Genomic DNA, 17,603 nt, shown 5'->3' with positions numbered 1-17,603 from the left:
AAATTATTTTCAATAAGAAAAGAACTAAGTCTCTCATACCAAGCCCTCGGAGTTTGTTTTAGCTTTAGTTAATCTAAACACATGATTAGGGAGGCTATTATTTTCAAATCCAGGAGGTTGTTCAACATAGACTTCTTCGGAAATAAAGCCATTAAGAAAAGTGCTTTTAACATCCATTTGAAACAACTTAAAATTATTACTACTAGCATAGGCAAGGAGCATCCTTATGGCTTCTAATCGGGCCACAGGAGCGAAGGTTTCTTCATAATCGAAACCTTCTTCTTGGTTGAAACCTTTGGCCACTAATCTAGCCTTGTTTCTAACCACGATACCATATTCATCTTGCTTATTTCTAAAAACCCATTTAGTACCAATAACTAAATGGTCATTTGGTCTAGGAACAAGTTTCCACACCTCATTTCTCTTAAATTGATTTAATTCATCTTGCATTGCGATAATCCATGAATCATCTTTCATGGCTTCGTCAACACATTTGGGTTTAATTTGGGAGAGAAAAGCGGTGTTGGAACAAAAAATTTTAAGAGAAGAACGTGTTTGAACCCCCTTTGATGTGTCTCCTAGGATGAGCTCCTTAGGATGAGCATCTACATACTTTCAATCCTTGGGTAAGGATGTTTCGGAAGTGGATGCATCCAAGTTGCTAGTTGGAGACAGGGTTTCATTTAAATTCAAGGAATCAAAATTAACATCATCATCAAAATCGTTTTTCCTGATTTCGAAAATCTCATTGAAGACAACATGAATGGATTCTTCAATAATTAAAGTTCTTTTATTGAAGATACGAAAAGCTTTAGAAACCGAAGAATAACCTAGAAAGATTCCTTCATCGGATTTAGCATCAAATTTTCCTAAGTTATCTTTTTCATTCAAGATAAAACACTTACACCCAAAGACTTTAAAATATGAAACATTGGGTTTTTTGTTGTTCCATAACTCATAGGGAGTTTTGGTGAGTAAGGGTCTTACTAGAACTCTATTCAAAATATAGCATGTAGTATTTACGGCTTCGGCCCAAAAATATTTGGGTAGGCTATGTTCATTCAATATGGTTCTTGCCATTTCTTGTAAATTTTGATTTTTTCTTTCTACTACTCCATTTTGTTGAGGATTTCTAGGAGTAGAGAAATTATGGTTGTATCCATTGAGTTCACAAAATTCTTGGAAATCATGGTTTTGAAATTCACCACTGTGATCACTTCTAATTGACGAAATCATAGAACCCTTCTCATTCTGAACAAGTTTATAAAACTTGGTAAAATATCTAAAGCATTCATTTTTCTGTTTTAAGAAGTAAGTCCATGTGTATCTGCTATAGTCATCCACAATGACGAAGGCGTATTTACTACCTCCTAGGCTTGATGTAGAGATTGGTCCGAACAAGTCCATATGGATCAATTGCAAGGGCCTAGAGGTGCTTATTTGATTCTTAGATTTAAAACTACCCTTAATTTGTTTACCTAATTGGCAAGCATCACATACATTATCTTTGATGAACTTGATATGAGGAATATCTCTTACAAGTTCTTTAGATGATATTTGAGTGATTAGTTTCATGCCAGCATGACCTAATCTTCTATGCCATAGCCAAGCATCCTTATTGAAAACCGAAAAACACATTTCATTATACAAATCATTGATGTCAATAGTGTATACGTTATTTTGTTTTAATGCAATCATGGACGTGTTTTTGTGTGGTTTTTCAATGATGCAAGCATTAGACTCGAATCTGACAATATATCCTTTATCACATAATTGACTAATGCTCAAGAGGTTATGTTTTAAACCATCAACTAACAAAACATCTTCGATAAAGAAGTTGGATTTGTTACCTATGGTTCCTTTGCCAATGATTTTACCCTTGTTGTTGTCTCCGAAGGTGACATAGCCTTCGTCTATGCTAGTGAGCTTAGAGAATTGAGATGGATCTCCGGTCATATGCCTTGAGCATCCACTATCAAGGTACCATCTCTTGCTCCTAGCTTGCGATGGTATATGTTTCTATAAGAAAGGATGATTTTTAGGTACCCATTTGCTTTTGGGTGCCTCAAAAATAGATCTACATTGTTTATCATGTTGCATAGAATTTATCATTGTTCCTTTAGGAACCCAAATTAATTTGTTCGGACTAATTTTCTTGAATGGACAATAATGCGTTTGCAACAAAAGTTGCATTTGCTTTGGTGTCGAACATGTAAGATGGGGCCTTTTATGAAGGTGGTTGGATTTTGGTGAGGACTTCTCACAAATCCGATTCCACTTCTTTTGGGAACGTGACCCTTGTTTGCAAGGATCATGTTCAAAGACTTGCTACCAACCTCGAATTTCTTAAATGTGTCTTTAAGTAGCAAGTTTTCCTTTTGGAGAGTTTCTAGATCATGACATTTTATGCATGAACCTAAACTATCATGATATTCAGTTTTTAACTTATCGAAATTACAAGCAAGACTATCATGCTCCTTTTTTAGCAATTTGTATTTTCTGCAAATAATCTTGCATTCATCAAATAAGTCATGGAAGGCATTTAATAATTCATCAAATGATAAATTTGCATCTATTAAATTCATTACCTCCTCTCCGATGGCCATTAAGGCGTAATGAGCAACTTGCTCGGTGTTGGACTCTTCTTCTTCAGACGCGCTCGAGTCATCCCATGTTGCTTTGAGCGCCTTCTTCTTTGATGTTCTCTTTCTGACTTGGGGACAATCACTTTTGTAGTGTCCCGGCTTTTTGCACTCTTAGCAAATAACTTGGTTCTTCTTGGGTTCAAGTTTATTTTTTGTGTCATTCTTAAACTTGTTTCTTTTAATGAATTTTTTAAATTTTCTTGTTAGAAGTGCCACGTCATCGTCATAGTCCTCATCACTTGAGTTTTCTCTCAAGTGGTCTTCTAAAGTTCTGAGTGTCATATCCTTCCTGTTCTTTTGAAGGATGTCTTCTTGCTCTTCATGAGCTTTGCAAGTCATCTCGTAGGTCATTAATGACCCGATTAGTTCTTAAAGAGGGAAGTTGTTTAGATCTTTCGCCTCTTGAATAGCAGTGACTTTAGGATCCCAACTTTTAGGAAGGGGTCTTAGAATCATATTTACGAGCTCAAAATCCGAAAAACTTTTTCCGAGTCCTTTTAGACCGTTAACGACATCCGTGAAACGGGTAAACATGTCACCAATAGTCTCACTCGGTTTCATCCGGAAAAGTTCGAAAGAATGTATCAAAACATTGATTTTTGACTCTTTCACTCTACTTGTGCCTTCGTGAGTCACTTCGAGTGTGTGCCAAATATCAAATGCGGTTTCACAAACCGAAACACGGTTGAACTCGTTTTTATCAAGTGCACAAAATAAGGCATTCATAGCCTTTGCATTAAGAGTGAAAGCCTTCTTCTCCAATTCATTCCAATCGATCATTGGAAGAGAAGACTTCGAAAATCCATTTTCGACAAGATTCCAAAGTTCAAAATCCATAGAAATAAGAAAGATCCTCATTTGGGTCTTCCAATAGGTGTAGTCCATCCCATTGAACATGGGTGGACGTGTAATATAATGGCCCTCTTGGTTTCCGGCGTATGCCATCTCTCTTGAGTTTTAATCCGTTTGAGAGTTAACCCCGCTCTGTTACCAATTGTTAGGATCAAAAGCACTAAGAGGGGGGGGGGGGGGGGGGTGAATTAGTGCAGCGGAAAACCTTCTATGATTAAAAAAAAAAAATTGCGTTCGTTCGATAAAAGTGATTTAAGTAAGAAAGCCGATTCGTAAATCACTTTAACTTTTGATTAAGCGAGATGCAGCAAAGATATAAATGCAGTTTGCAGTTATGGTTCAAATCAGATAGTAGGCGCAAACTGAAATATGATATTCGTACGAAAAAAACTGATTTACATCTAAATGCTGATTCGTAAATCACTTGATTAAGCGAGATGCAGTTAAAGCAAGGATATAAATGCAGTTTGCAGTTATGATAGAAATCAAAACGTAAACGCAAACTGAAATATGATGATCGTATGATAAAACTAATTTACGTCTAAACGCCGATTCGAAAAGTGCAAAGGTTAAAACCTAATCGTATATGCGCAAAAAGCAGTAAGCTTTTGAGGAGATTTGCAGTAAAGATAGTATGCTCAAAGTAAATACAAACCGAGATTTAGAGTGGTTCAGTCAATCTTGACCTACATCCACTTTTGGCTTCCTCCACCGACGAGGTCACCGACGTCCACTAGAGGCCTTCCTTCAATAGGCGAAGGCCAACCACCCTTTTACAATTTCACTCTTTTTGACTGGCTTAGGAGACAACCCTTACAGAATTTTCTCTCCTCTCTTTAAAGATCAGAACATGGAAGAAAAGAGGGAGAAGAACTTTTGGCTTTTACAACAATTTTGAGCTCTAAAAATCACAGAATAAGATCAGGATTTCAGTGTGTTTTAGTGCCCTTTCAATGCTGAAAGAGTGGGGTATTTACAGACCCCAACCTAGTTTGAATTCCGAGCTCAAAACTGTCAATTCCCGAAATTTCGGGATCTGGCGGTTGCACCGCCTGGCAAAGCTCGAAGACTGAGACTCTGGGCGGTGCCACCTCCTGTCAGGGGCGGTTGCACCTCCTGCCAGAGCTCGAAGACTGAGCTCAGGCGGTGCCACCGCCTGATTGAGGCGGTTGCACCTCCTGCCAGAGCTCGAAGACCGAGCTCAAGCGGTGCCACCTTCTGTCAGGGGCGGTTGCACCGCCCAGTCTCACTCGGAGACTGAGCCAAGGCGGTGAAACCGCTTGGCTGGGACGGTTCAACCGCTTGACAGAAATCAGGGTCCGAATGGGTTGATCCATTCGGCCCAATTTGGGTTTTTCAGGGGCCCAATTGCCCCAAGATTTAGTTAATGGGATCACCTCCCATTTCCAACTTAATCATTATGCTAACTACGATATTTCCTAAGACATTTACTGCAACTTGCTCCGGTGCATCAATCGCTTCTTCCGGCGAACTTCCGTCGATCATCCAATGAACCCTCGGTGATGCTCCTGCGGACTTCAGCAAACTCTTGGACTTGCAACGATCCACATGGTGAGTTCCGACGAGCTTCTTTGGCAAGCTCATGGACTTCTCGGATTTGTTCCCGTAGAACCTCCAACGACTGTCCGAACTTCCGTCGAACTCCCAACGTGATCAATGTCTTGTCTCCAGCGCAACTCCTGCTGCATATCTTACTTTCATCGTAGTTAATCCTGCACACTTATCTCAACATATAGATTAGATAATAAATGACAATTGACTTCATCATCAAAATCCGAGATTCAACAGAATTAACTTTCTTTTTAGGATTACAAATCAAACAACTTAGTGATGGTATATTTCTTAACCAATCTAAATATACATTAGAATTGTTAAAACGATATAACATGGGTAATTCAAAATCAACAAACACCCCTATGAGTACCTCGACTAAGTTAGATATGGATGAAAATAGTGAAAATTTCGATCAAAAAACATATAGGGGAATGATAGGTAGTCTACGCTACCTCACCGCGACTAGACCGGATATTATGTTTAGTGTAGGACTTTGCGCTAGGTTTCAATCTAATCCTAAATTATCTCATCGTAAGAGTGTTAAAAGAATATTTAGGTATCTTAAAGGAACTCCAAATTTAGAATTATGGTATCAAAAATCTGAAAAATTCGATTTAATAGCTTATGCAGATACCGATTTCGGCGGATGCAGGATAGATAGAAAAAGTACATCTGGAACATGCCAATTTTTAGGACATGCACTTTTTTCATGGACTTCCAAGAAACAAAATTCAGTTGCACTATCTACGGCGGAAGCCGAATACATTGCCGCAAGTGCATGCTCTGCACAAGTTGTTTGGATGAAAAATACATTAGAAGACTATGGAATTCACTTCAAAAACGTTCCCATAAAATGTGATAATACTAGTGCCATATGTCTTACTAAAAATCCAATTCAACACTCTAGAACTAAGCACATCGACGTTAGGCATCATTTCATACGCGATCATGTCCTTAACAATAATGTTGTTCTAGAATTCATTGACACAAAGCATCAATTAGCAGATATATTTACAAAAGCTTTGAATGAAGACCAATTTGAATTCATTAGAAGGGAATTAGGTATGTTAAATTGTCCCTAAGAATAAACTTGTTTGAATGGATTTTCCATAAAGTTTTTCATCCTCTCTCTCCATTCCTCGGTGAATTTGATCATTCTCTTTCGATTCTAAATGACACATTAAATTACCTTATCCTATCTTGAGTCAAACCTCGCTCCCATCTGATCAAGATTAACGATTTTATGATATTTTATGAATCTCGAAATTGATTTTGATGGCTTGATTATGAGTTTCAAGTTGACGATTTAAATTTGAATGAGTTTGTATTCGAATTATGATCTTGACTTATTGGAGTTACTACTTGAAATTTTTTTATCACAATCTCTTCTTTGTACACCTACAATTATTGTTATTTATAGAAAGAATAGATTTGATAAATGCTGAATTTTCCTTTAAGATGAACTCTGTGTAAATATTTTAGCATACTTAATTTTGAATGATGAATTTTTGTATGATCAATGCTGAATTCCTGATGTTATAATCACAAATTATGTGCTTCAAGTCTCATTCCCTTTTTGTTGATGACAGAGGGGGAGAAATGATGACTAAGTGATGACTTATAGATAGCATGACTTATATGACTTATATGACTAAGTGATGACTTTTACCATTTCGATAGCATGACTTATATGAATTACAAGAGTTTGTATAATACAAATATCTCATATGCCTTGCAAAATCTTTGAGAATATCGTAAGATTGATTGATCAAATTGAAAGCATGCCTTACATCTATATCATGAAATTCATGTTGAAAATCTTTATCTCCTATCATAGTGAAAATCTTTATTTACTATTGCTTAATGAGAATAACGATAAGTTCTATGGTTAGAACTTATTGATTTATACTTGAATTCAATGGAATGGAATTCAAGTATTTTTATCTTCTCATAATATGGCATATAGATAGGGGGAGTTATGTTTAACTCCGTCATCAATTGATTGTCATCATAAAAAAGGGAGAGATTGTTGAATCTCGGATTTTGATGATAAAATCAATTGATGGGTTAATTGATCTAATCCATATTATTGAGTTAAGTGTGCAGGATTAACTACGATAACCAGAAAACATAAAACAAGAATACCAGAGTCAAGTTCAATGGCTGTTTAAGAGACCGAAGAATCGTCGGAGATGCTGCCGGAACCAACCGAGAAGAAATCGGGAACTTGTCGGAATTTTCAGAAGTTCGCCGAAGAGATCGTCGGAGGTTCGCGGAGATCACCGAGAAGGCTTGGCTACTCGTTAAAGTCATCACAAGATCGGGAGCTTGATGGGAGTTCGTTGGAAGAAGTTCGTCGGAGAGCTCGCCGGAACAAGACTCAACTCCGCGGTTGAAAACTTGCTTAGGATGTTTTTAGTTATGTAGTTCACATGTAATTAGGATTAGGATTAAGAGATAATCCTATATCCTGGTTAGGGGCCAATTGGGCCCAAAATTAGACTTGGTTTGGGCTGGACTTAAAGCCCAACCAGTGAACCGAAGTGTCTGGCGGTGGCACCGCCCAGCACACGAGAGCCAGGCGGTGGCACCGCCAGTCCACTGTCAGTGTCAGACATTGACAGGTGGTGGCACCGCCAGCATCGGAAACCAAAGAGAATTCACATTTTGGAGCCCAAATTTGAATCCTCTTGAGCCCAAATTCAAATCTCAACTGAGATAACAACTTTTTGAGAAGCAATTGATTGAGAGAAAGGTCTTAGAAAAGTCTTAGCAAGTCTTGTTTTCAATTTGCTAGTGTTCACCTCCTTCTTTCTTGCTGAAAATCTGTAAGAGAGTGAATTGCTTGTAAAAAGTTGTAAGAGTGGTATTTGCCCTTCCCTTTCAAGAGATTTGCTAGTGGAAGTTGGGAGCCTCATCGAAGAGGGCCTCGCAAGTGGATGTAGGTCATTTGACCGAACCACTTTAAAATCGGCGTGATCTCTAGTTTGCATTTCATTATTGCTATTTACATTACTGCAAACTTTCTTACGTGCTTTATTTCCTCATTACCTTTGCTGCACAACTTTACGAATATGCTTTCAAGTTAAGAACTTTCGAGTTCGATTTTTATCGTACGAAAGATTTGTCAAAACCGACATTTTAATCCGCTGCACTAATTCACCCCCCCCTCTTAGTGCCGCTTCGATCCTAACAATCTTGAGTCAAACACCTCTGAAAAACAAATGGGGGAAGAAAGGATTTTTTTTTCTGAATGAATGCTGAATTTTTTTTTAAGATGAATTCTAGATAAATATTTTTAGTAAATTTGAATGATGAATGTTAATGTTGAATTCTTTCTCTAATAATTTTATGATCACAAATTGTGTGCTTCAAGTCTCATCTCCTTTTTGTTGATGACAAAGGGGGAGAAAAGTGATGAGTTGTACCATTTTGATAGCATGACTTATATGAATTACAAAAGCTTGTGTGATACGAATGTCTTATATGCCTTGCAAAATCCTTGAGAATATCGCAAGATTGGTTGATCATATTGAAATCATGCCTTACATCTATATCATTAAATTCATGTTGAAAATCTTTATCTCCTGTCATAGTAAAAATCATCCCTTATCATTCGACTTGAAAATGATTTTCATCGATGTTTCGTATTTACTTATGCTTAATGAGAATAATGATAAGTTCAATGGTTAGAACTTATCGGTTTATGCTTGAATTCAATGGGATGGAATTCAAGTGTTTTTATCTTCTCAAAATATGGCATATAGATAGGGGGAGTTATGTTTAACTCCGTCATCAATTGATTGTCAACATCAAAAAGGGGGAGATTGTTGAATCTCGGATTTTGATGATAAAATCAATTGATGGGTTAATTGATCTAATCCATATTATTGAGTTAAGTGTGCAGGATTAACTACGATAACCAGAAAACATAAAGCAAGAATACCGGAGTCAAGTTCGATGGACTTTTAAGAGTCCGAAGAATCGTCGGAGATGCTGCCGGAACCAACCGAGAAGAAATCAGGAACTTGTCAGAATTTTTGGAAGTTCACCGAAGAGATCGTCAGAGGTTCGCAAAGATCACCGAGAAGGCTCGGCTACTTGTTGAAGTCATCACAAGTTCGGGAGCCTGTTGGGAGTCCGTCGGAAGAAATCCGAGGGCATATCGGAAGTCGGCCGGAAGTTCGTCAGAAAGTTCACTGGAACAAGACTTGACGTTCGCGGTTGAAAACTTGCTTGGGATGTTTTTAGTTACGTAGTTCACATGTAATTAGGATTAGGATTAAAAGATAATCCTATATCCTGGTTAGGGGCCAACTGGGCCCAAAATTAGACTTGGTTTGGGCTGAACTTAAAGCCCAACCAGTGAACCGAAGGGTCTAACGGTGGCACTGCCAAACTTGGCGGTGGCACCACCCAGCACCCGAGAGCCAGGCGGTGGCACCGCTTGGCTGGGCGGTGGCACCGCCAGTACACTGTCAGTGTCAGACACTGATAGACGGTGGCACCGCTAGCATCGGGAACCAAAGAGAATTCAAATTTTGGAGCCCAAATTTGAATCCTCTTGAGGCTTATAAATACCCCTCAATTCTCAGCTGAGAATACAACTTTTTGAGAAGCAATAGATTGAGAAAAAGGTCTTAGAAAAGTCTTAGCAAGTCTTGTTTTCAATTTGTTAGAGTGTTCACCTCCTTCTTTCTTGCTGAAAATTTGTAAGAGTGTTAACCGCTTGTAAAAGGTTGTAAGAGGGGTATTTGTCCTTCCCCTTCAAGAGATTTGCTAATGGAAGGTGGGAGCCTCATCGAAGAGGGCCTCGCAAGTGGATGTAGGTCATTTGACCGAACCACTTTATAATTGGCGTGATCTCTGGTTTGCATTTTCTTATTGCTATTTACATTACTGCAAACCTTCTTACGTGCTTTATTTCCTCATTACCTTTGCTGCACACCTTTATGAACATGCGTTCAATTTAAGCTTTTCAAGTTCAATCTTTAGAGCAACAAAGATTTGTCGAAACCAACATTTTAATCCGCTGCACTAATTCACCCCCCCCCCTCTTAGTGCCGCTCCGATCCTAACAATTGGCTCTTACTGGATCTCATCCATAGGATCCTATAATTTAGGGGCATATTGGATATCCAATAAGATAGGGGTTCCGACGGATATCTCATATCCGAACCTTTACTCATAGCAATGCCTATAATATGTGTGTGACCCTCTAGACCCAATATCGAGCTGGCCGTGAGTCATACCTTTCATAACTCTTTCTAGTTTAATGAATTATTATCTCTATAATAATTCACTCGACTCATCGATTGTGGACGTACTAGACCACAACGTCGTAGTCCCCAAACAATAAAGGGGAATCCAATCCATTGGACCTGTTTATCTTTAGTTACTATATACCTATAGTCCTTCATCCATCTAATATCTCAAAGATTGCATATCGGGCATGGTGCTGTCATACCCATACGGTTTCTACTTGAGTCTCGCTCTAATCGGATTCTCCCGGAGAACACTTTCTCTCTCAATCCAAATGACCCTGGTTAGGGATTTGTCTGAGCAAGAACACATGAGATATTTCTCTCATGGTACTAAGAGTGGATGATCCTCTATCAACACTAAATAGTCATCGTAAAGTTGGCTACCACTCCCGATGACCGGCTTTGCTAGATCTGGAGCCTCTAGACTTATATGTCTGGTATCAAAGAATGGAGTATTCATACAGAACATCCTTGGTGTCCCAAGTCTAAGGACCTAATACACTACTAGGACTACTGAATTGCTATTTGATAGTAAGGCATCATCAACCATCCAGCATTCCGTAAGCTGATCAATCAGTAAACTCATTCTTCAATGAGCACATGTATTGTATCCCTATTGTCCCAACACGAGAAGCTATGAGACCAGTTGCATTTATCATATGGATGGGTATACAACACACTAGTCTGTCCAATTATCTCGATGTCCCTCTTGAGTAACCTATGACTAGGATTATTTAGGATATGTGTTTAAAGGCGAATCAGTCTCATTATCGTGATCTCATCACGGTCCGATTCCCATTGCATAGATCCATGGACATCACAATATATTTAAACAACAAACAATATAAAGTGATAAAATACCAAATATAATAATAAGCAAAAAAACTATGTGTCAAGTCACACGTGCTATCACTCACGTGATTGGCTTATAGGGCACCTATGACTAGCATTTCCCAATAATCAGGATGTCATCCACATATAACACCAAGAAGGTGATAGCGCTCCCACTTTCCTTCCTGTACACATAAGGCTCATGTTTGTTCTTAACAAAGTTATAAGATCTGATTGCCTCATCAAATCTTATGTTCCAACTTCGGAAATCTTACTTTAGTCTATAAATAGATCTAAGCAACCTACACATCTTATCTGGGCAGTCCTTAGATATGAATCCCTCAGGCTGTATCATATACACTTCCTCGAGGTTATAGTTGAGGAACACGGTTTTCACGTCCATCTGCCAGATCTCATAATCATAGTGTGCTACAATAGCCAATAGAATTTGGATAGATTTTAGTATAGCTACGGGTGAGAAGGTTTCATCATAGTCAACACATTGCCTTTGACGATTCCCCTTAGCCACTATACTTGTTTTATAGGTCTCTACCTTTTCATCTACTCTGATATTCTTTTTGAAGATCCACTTGCAATCAATGTGTAATATCCCTCACTTCTGTAAATTATTAATAAATATTTATTTATAAATCGAAGGACCTATATGTAAATATGGAAATTTCAAGGACTAAACTGTTAAGTTGTAAAAAGAAGAAAATAAAGAAAACCGAAAATTTCGGTTTTATCCCACCGCCTCCCACGCTCTCTCTGTTTCTTCGAGAAACAGAGAAAAGCGGTGGGGCGTGGGGAGAAGAAGAAGAGAAGTAGAGGGAGAAGAGAAGAAGAGGGAAAAGAAGAGAGGAAGAAGAGGAAGAAGTGGGAGAAGAGAAGAAAAGAAGAAGTAGAAGAGAGGGAAGATGGAGAGGAGAAAGAGAGGCAGCTGCAGCAGCTAGGGCTGCAGCACCTCTGTTTCCCGCAGGTGGAAACAGAGGAGAGGATGTGTGGGGCGTTGAGGATGAAAAGGGAAGAAGAAGAAGAAGAAGAAGAAGAAGAGAGGAGGATAGCTGCGGCAAGGCTGCAGCGAGGAGGTGTGTGGCGTTGGGGAGGAAAAAGGGAAGAGAAGAAGAAGAGAAGGAGAAGAAGGGGGAAAAGAGAGGGAAGAGAGAGAGGAGCGAGAGGTGGCAGCAGCTAGGGCTGCAGCACCTCTGTTTCCTGCAGGTGGAAACAGAGGAGAGGTGTGGGGCGTTCGAAGAGGAGAAGAAGAAGAAGAGGAAGAGAAGAGGAAGAGGAAGCAGGAGAAGAGGTTGTGATACCTCTGTTTCCCGCTTCGAAGAGGAGAAGAAGAAGAAGAGGAAGAGAAGAGGAAGAGGAAGCAGGAGAAGAGGTTGTGATACCTCTGTTTCCCGCAGCGGGAAACAGAGGAGAGGTGTGGGGCGTGAGAAGAAGAAGAAGAGGAAGAGAAAGAGGTTGTGATACCTCTGTTTCCTGCAGAGGAAACAGAGGAGAGGGTGTGTGTGACGCCGGGGACGAGGAAGGAAGAAGAAGAGGAGAAGAAGAGAAGGGAAAGGAGGAGCTGCGGCTGCGGCAGAGGCAGCTGTAGCTGGAAGAGAAGGAGAGGAAGAAAAGAAGGTGAGGAAGAAGAGAAGAAGAAGAAAGGAAGGAGAAGGGGGAAAAGAGAGGGAAGAGAGAGAGGAGCGAAAGAAGAGAAGCAGCTGCGGCAGCGGCTGTGGCAGCTGCAGCTGTGGCAGGGAAAGAGGAAGAGGAAGGAAGAAGGGAAGGAGAAGAAGAGAAGGGGAAGAAGGGGCTGCGGCTGCGGCGAAGGCAGCTGCAGTTGGAAGAGAAGGGAAGGAGAGGAAGAAGTAGAAGCGGGTGAACAGGCGGCACCTCTGTTTCCTGCAGGAGGAAACAGAGGAGAGGAGGTACTGTTCGTCGGGGAGAAGAAGGGGAGGAAGGAGAAGAAGAGAAGAAGAAGAAAGGAAGGAGAAAGAAGAGGAGAAAGGAAAGAAGCAGCTGCGGCTGCAGCTGTGGAAGCTGCAGCTGTGGCAGGGAAAGAGAAAGAGGAAGGAAGAAGGGAAGGAGAGGAAGAAGAGAAGGGGAAGAAGGGGCTGCGGCTGCGGCGATGGCAGCTGCAGCTGGAAGAGAAGAAGGAGAGGAAGATGAGCAGGGGAGGAAGAAGAGGCTGTGGCCGCGACTGAGGCTGCGACTGCAGCAGTGCAGCTGGGAAAGAAGAGAAGGAAAGGAAGAAGAAGAGAAAGGAAAAGGGAAGAAGAGAGGAAGAGGAGAAGGAGAGGCAGTTGTGGCAGCGGCAGCGGCGCGGCTGTGACAGCTGCGTTTGGGAAAGAAAAAGAAGGAATGAGAGTAAGAGAGAGCAGGTGACTGTGCCTCGATGTTCGACACGTGGTGTAGTTGCGAAAAAGGAAGAAAACGGGAACACAAAACGAAACAGAGAGAGGACACGGAGGAAAAGTAGAAGGATTTGGGCTGGCACCTTCTTTGGATCGTCGGATCGAAATCTTTGAAAGGCAAGTTTCCCGCTTGTTTCGATCCTTTCTATTGCAAATGTTTCGATCCTTTCTATTGCAAGTTCCCTGATCGTTTCTCCTATAATTGCTCTGATATGTCTTATTGCAAGTATCCTGATCTTTCCTCACTGCCATTTTTATCTCTACATTTTCTTTGAATATGAGGAACTTTGAATTGTTCTAGCCTTGCATTTGATATATCTCCTGTTTAGACGTAACGATTCGAATCTGTGCAACTTCTGAGATTCTGACCTTTTGATACCGAGCTGCCTATAAGTCTTTGTTGGAAACTCTGATTTGTTCAAAACTGATTTCATTGGAAACTAGACTCGTAGACCTTTCCTTGATATATGGATTGAAAGATTTGGAATCCAAACACTTGGCCAGTTATCTGTTGAATCTGACATTATGAATTCTGCCAACAGAGATTTTGTTCTACGACTCTTGCTTACCAAATCATTTGTAACTCTCTCTGTTGGACAGCTCAATTCATATGAAGCCTGTCTTATCTGAAAGTATAATCCAATGATTATTTCTGAGTAAATTGGAGCACGATCGATAGTTTGAATCATTTGTTCAATGTGCCTTCTGTATTCTGCCAGAAATCGAGCTTTGGTCGATTTCTCATATTCTGGTTTCATTCCTTTGGAGATTGATATCCTTTAGCTTTCTCATTCAATTGAGCTTTATATTACTGCTTTGAATTCTTGTATGCTCTTGTCCTTAAAATTATTGCATTCTTGAAAACTGTTGTGTAACGTTTATGCTATATCGTATTGACTCATATAGGCACATGTATATCCTATTGTTCCGCATTTGCTTTCGATATGTGCCTATTCCAGTTTCATTCATTTGGACATTAAATTCATCAAATCTTCATATTGAATTGAGTTATATGTGATTGCTTGGATTCCATATGTGCCCTTGCTTTCAATTCCTTTCAAATCAGAGTATACTTGTGAAAGACTATTGCTTACTTCGGATTGACTCGTAAAGGCACATGTACGCTTTGTTGTTCCGCGTGTGCTTCCGATATATGCTACTTATTGTTCAAAACTGCCCTCTTGTACTCTGGTGTGTGGGATTGTCTGGACCTTTGCCAGAAATGGTAAAGGGTATCCGTTGATTTGCCCGCTTTGTGGGGTCCCGCTATGTGGGATATTCTGGTATGCGCTTATTTGCCCGCTTTGTGGGGTCCCGCTTTGTGGGATATTGCTTAGAGCCTGCGATGCTCTGCCGACCCCCTTTGACTTCACCTAGACGTGGGTGGATGGAGCTCCCAGACGTGGGAGACTTTTGTCAGGTGGTCATTCAGAAATGGATGAATCACATTCTGACTGAGATCCCACTACACCCTCTGTATGTTTGATATGATATCCAGAGCTTTGGTTATGTGTTTCTGTACATGCTTTGGATAAGATTGATATGTTTGCAACGTCAAAGACGACGTTTGAGCTTCTGTACGATATTTGTTTTTGTTATGCTCTGAAATGCTTCATTCACTGATAATATGCTTCGAAATGTTCCATATGTCGTTGATATGCTCCGGAACATTTCATCTGCCATTGATATGCTCCAATTACTCTGTGCTCCATTTGCTATGAACTGATATGTTCTGAAATGTCCTATCTGCCATTGATATGTTCCAATTACTCTATGCTCCATTCGTTATGGATCAAATATGTTTTGAATGACATGATATGTATGATTTGGTATCTATTGAGATGGTATCCTTGAGAATTCTTGTATTCTGCCTTGCATTATGATACCTTACTCGTTTGAAACCGTTCCTTTTGTTCTGAATATGCTTTGTCACTTGCTGAGCCGTTTTTGGCTCACTCCGTTGTTATATAAATCTTTCAGGTCAGCTTGTCACTCTTCGAGATGTTGATTTGGGCTGAGGCAGTGGATAGCTATTCAGAATTATGGGCAAGTCTGGGTGGTTATTATGATATTGTTGTATAAGTATGTTTTGTATGTAATAAAATGTTGTCGATGAATCGAAATGGATATACTGTGTAAAAGTGTTAGAAGATCTCTCTTATTTGGAATTTCGGAATGTTAAGTCTAATTTATGACGATATGAACTTGTGGTGAATAGTTGGAGTTCTGATTGTATAATTTATTTAGCTTGTGGATTTATAAATGTTGTTCATGTTTGTCAAGTTGGCTTGGGTTGCCATAAATGTGAATTATCGAGTGATGTGATATATGATTTTAAAATGCACAGGTTTTATGGATGTGAATTTGATTGAATGTTTTTCAGTGTCCTCAAACGTTAGTTTGGATCCTGGATGGATTGGTCTGTGACGAAAATTGTTTAAAAAATCATGGATATATTTTGAGGGGCGTGACACAATGGGTACAATACCCTCGGGTGCATCAACTAGGTTTCAAACCTTATTGAAGTATATAGAATCTATCTTAGAATTCATGGCTTCTTGCCACTTCTTAGAGTCTATACTCGTAATAACCTCCTCCTAGGTCTGAGGATCAATATCTTCAACATCCTCTCCTCTAATATGTCCCACATATCTTTTAGGAGGATGGGATACTTTGCAGCACCTGCATAAAGTTGGAACTTGTGTGCTAGGTACCTGAACATACTCGGGCTATGGAGTGGTGCTTGAGTTATGTTCTCCAACATCGCTCAACTTCATCAAGCTCCCACTGTCTCTGTAGGGAAATCTTAGGGGACAACATCACATGTGCAGTGGAAGAACATAAAACAAAATCCCTAATTTCCCAAATGTGTGTTTGTCGTCATGCGAAGATTGGTGCGCAAAATCTGTAAAATAGAAAACTGTTGAATCTCGGATTTTGATGATGAAGTCAATTATAAATTGTTTGATCTAATCTATATGTTAAGGAAAGTGTGCAAGATTAACTATGATAGTAGTAATAAATAAAGCAAGGTTTGTGCCGGAGTCAAGATTGAGATCTCATTGGGAGTTCAAGGAAGTCTAGATGTTCATCGAAAGTTCTGCCAGAACCAACCGAGAAGTCCAGGAGCTTGCCAAAGAAGCTTGTCAGAACTTGCCAAAAAGATCATCATAAAGTCCAAGAGCTTGCTGAGAGTCTGCCAGAACATTGCCGAGAGTTCGTCGGATGTTCGTCGGAAGTACGCCGTAAGCTCACCGGAAGAGCAATTGACGCACCGAAACAAGCAGCATTGTAATCATGTCTTAGTTAACGTAGTTAGAGCATAAATTAAGTTAGGATTGGGAGGTGACCCACTAACTTAATTAGGGGCCAACTGGGCCCTTAACAGGGCTAAATTGGGCCGAATTGAGCACCCAATTCAGCCCCTGAAAATATGGCCGATGGTGGCACCACTTGGAAGGTAGTGCCCCATGTTTTCTGGGTGGTGGTACCATCTAGACTGGGTGGTGGTACCGTTGGTAGCAATGCTGCCAACGGTGGTACCACCCCTGTTCCGCAATGGTACTACCTAGAGTCAGATCAGTGGCGGTAGTACCGCCCAGTAACGACGGTGGTATCGTCAGTACCCCGGATTCTAAGGTTGTGACATTTTTTGGCTCCAATTTTGAAGCCATTGGAGCCTATAAAAACCCCACCCTTTTCTGCATGAAAGCGCATGAAAGTATTGGCTTAATCTTGAAGTCTTGAGTCATAAAAGTGTTGAAAAGTTAGAGTTCTCCTCCTTCATCTCTTAGCCTTGTAACCATCCAAGAAAGAGGAGTGAGACTTATAAGGGTTATCCCCTAATCCTAGGAAAAGGAGAAAGCACTATAAAGAGGTGTTCGGTCTTTACCTATTGAAGAAAGGCCTTTAGTGGACGCCGGTGACCTCATCGGAGGAGGAATCCGAAAGTGGATGTAGGTCACATTGATCGAACCACTTTAAATTCTGGCTTGCTTCTCATTTGTGCAATTTACATTACTGCAAACCTC

The 17,603-nt window shown here is 40.1% G+C and overlaps 1 long non-coding RNA gene across 1 annotated transcript; it reads left to right on the top strand.

The window, feature by feature from the left end:
* Positions 1-11,963: 11,963 nt before the first annotated feature.
* Positions 11,964-15,901, top strand: LOC135599092 (uncharacterized). Its single transcript, XR_010481831.1, has 2 exons — positions 11,964-13,689; positions 15,553-15,901. It is a non-coding gene; the product is annotated as an uncharacterized LOC135599092 (long non-coding RNA).
* The last annotated feature ends 1,702 nt before the right edge of the window (positions 15,902-17,603 follow it).

This window comes from Musa acuminata, chromosome BXJ2-1, assembly GCF_036884655.1.
Source record: "Musa acuminata AAA Group cultivar baxijiao chromosome BXJ2-1, Cavendish_Baxijiao_AAA, whole genome shotgun sequence".
NCBI lineage: Eukaryota > Viridiplantae > Streptophyta > Magnoliopsida > Zingiberales > Musaceae > Musa > Musa acuminata.
This window is presented reverse-complemented; position numbering and strand designations above follow the sequence as displayed.